We start from the raw sequence: 2645 nt of genomic DNA on the forward strand, positions 1-2645 counted from the left end.
TTCCCCCTGACTGAAGCTTTGCAGACATTTTCTTCACAATCCATAATTTAAATCATTATACAAAACATCATCATGCTACTTAATGAAACAAACACATCTTCCACAACACTAGATCTATGTCAAATAACATAACTTCATAATTTCAAAACAGCAGCAAAATCAGCTTCTACAATTTTTTGTAAAACTTTAAGGAAGTCTGCTAATAATCTTCAAAAATCACTTATAAAATTACATTACAGTATTATATAAATTTGCGGCTGAAATCTGCTTTTACTCAAGATAAAATTAAATACCCAATGTCACTGTGTCTCTTATTTTGCTTTCCTAAGAAAAGCCATTTGTGTAGTTACATGTTTTAGGAATTACGGTATTAAAAGAGAAAAAGAAAAGGAGGAGCTTTCTGGTTTTTTTGATCTGAGGAAGCATAAATTGTCCTCGTGTGATATTTAAAACAATATTTAAATAGCATTGCTAAGAATATATTAACATATAGTCAGAAGAAAAGAGAATGTTGCTATTTATGTATGCAAGTCTATACATTTTTCCAAACCTGGCACAATCATTCTGTATACATGAAAAAAAAATTCACAATGAAATACTAAAAAGTTCTTATATAATTCTCTCAAATCTCATTTGCATTTCTTCCATATAAGGACATCAACAATGTCCTTTCAAGTGCCAGGAAACCAATTTAACATCAATCATACGTTAAGTCATGACTTAACTCCAATAAATCATACTAATATCTTGAATAGTCCATGGGTACACAGCAATTTTCAATTTATTAGCAATTACTGCTAGTAATTATATCTGTATCTTGACACTATTTTGATTAGTGAATACTGTGAATATCGCAAAATCACAGTATAATTGCAAAAAAAATCTTAATTATTATTACACCTCTTGTATAATATATACTGGTTGTCCTCGACTTACAACTACAATTGAAACCAATATTTTCATTGCTAAACAAGGCAGTTAAGTGACTTTTGCCCCAAGTATGACTGAGTTTTGACCTTTCTTGACACAGCTCTTAGATGAAATCACTGCAATTGTTAAGTTAGTAACAACTAGTTAATTAGTTAAGTGAATCTGGCTTCCCCATTGACTTTGCTTGTCAGAAGGTCGCAAAAGGTGATCACTTGACCCTGGGACATTGCAACCGTCATAAATACATGCCAGTTGCCAAGTGTCCAAATACTGATCACATGACCATGGGGATGTTGCAACAGTCATCAGTGTGAAAAATGATCAAAAGTCACTTTTTAAAAAAAATGCTATTGTAACTTCGATCGGTCACTAAACAAATGGCTGGAAACTACCTATGCCAGTAGACATGCTGGCTAGGAAAAACTTCTAGCATTAATTTGGGGAAAACTGGATCAAAACTAGGTAAGCTACGGGTGGCCCTATAGCATCTTTATTTCGTGGACATCTGGAAGGTCATACGTTGCTTACTTTTGCTCTTATGAAGCTTACTTTCGATAAGAAAATAGGCTGGGATATAAAGCATCCAAATGTGTTTTTATTTTTACATCAAGGATCTCGCAAAAAAACCCATTTGGCAAAACAGCTTTGAAAGTAGTGGGATTTTTAATTCTATTTCCCAACAGGCATGAAGTTCTATTATTAAAATTAAAAAACAACATTAATTTAAAATAATACAACCTGTACTTGAAAGATTTTGGGATCTCTGTCTTTCTAAGCATAGTCATTTTCCTTTCTTCTAGAACAGGGGTAGGCAACCTTGGCTCTTTTATGACTCGTGGACTTCAACTCCCAGAATTCCTGAGCCAGCATGACTCAGCTTGGAAACCTCTCCCTTTCCCCTCAGCATGGCTGGCTCAGGAATTCTGGGAGTTGAAGTCCACGAGTCATAAAAGAGCTAAGGTTGCCTACCCCTGGTCTAGAAGGACAAAATCTTGATTCTAATTACTATTATATAACTAGAGAAAATGAGTCAATTGAATCTGATTAGTATACCATACAAAACAAAGTTTATGTCTGGCAGAGTTGGAGCGAGAAATTTTTTGACAAGATGAAGATGCCACAGAAGAGGTCCAAGCCAAATAGCACATGCTTGTTTTCACCAATATGTAGCAGAAGGTTTCTATCCTTGGCTGTAGACAGATGCTTAAACCTAGCAGGTGTAAATAATACATCTGAATTTCTTAGTAACATCACAGGCCAGAATTCTAGGCTGCAATTTTTTCCTTTGTGTGCTTAAAGTGGGCCATCCAAATTGGCCCATTCCATACGTAAAATATGCAGTGTTTATATCTAATTGAACAACCCTGTACTTACAGCATTGTTTAACACTGCACTGCTTGAGACCATCAAGGAAAATATGCCCGTTAGATAATTATGTCTTTATAACACATGCATTGATGAAAATGCAAAAAAAAAAAAAGATACAACAGGCATTAAGAATACTGTTTCTAATCCAAATGGATCTCAACAATAAACTGCAGCTAATTGCGGTTTTATAAATAATGGCAAATTATGCTGAGCTATAGGAGTTGCTACCAATTTCAGTTTTAAATACTGTACTAAGTATGTAGCAGTAAATGGATCAGCTCCAATTTAATTGGGTCCTGAATAAGCGGGAGAACTCAAGTGTCATCAGATTACATGTACAAAAATTA

Source organism: Protobothrops mucrosquamatus, unplaced genomic scaffold (genome assembly GCF_001527695.2).
Source record: "Protobothrops mucrosquamatus isolate PMUCROS unplaced genomic scaffold, P.Mucros_1.0 scaffold663, whole genome shotgun sequence".
Taxonomy (NCBI): Eukaryota; Metazoa; Chordata; class Lepidosauria; order Squamata; family Viperidae; genus Protobothrops; species Protobothrops mucrosquamatus.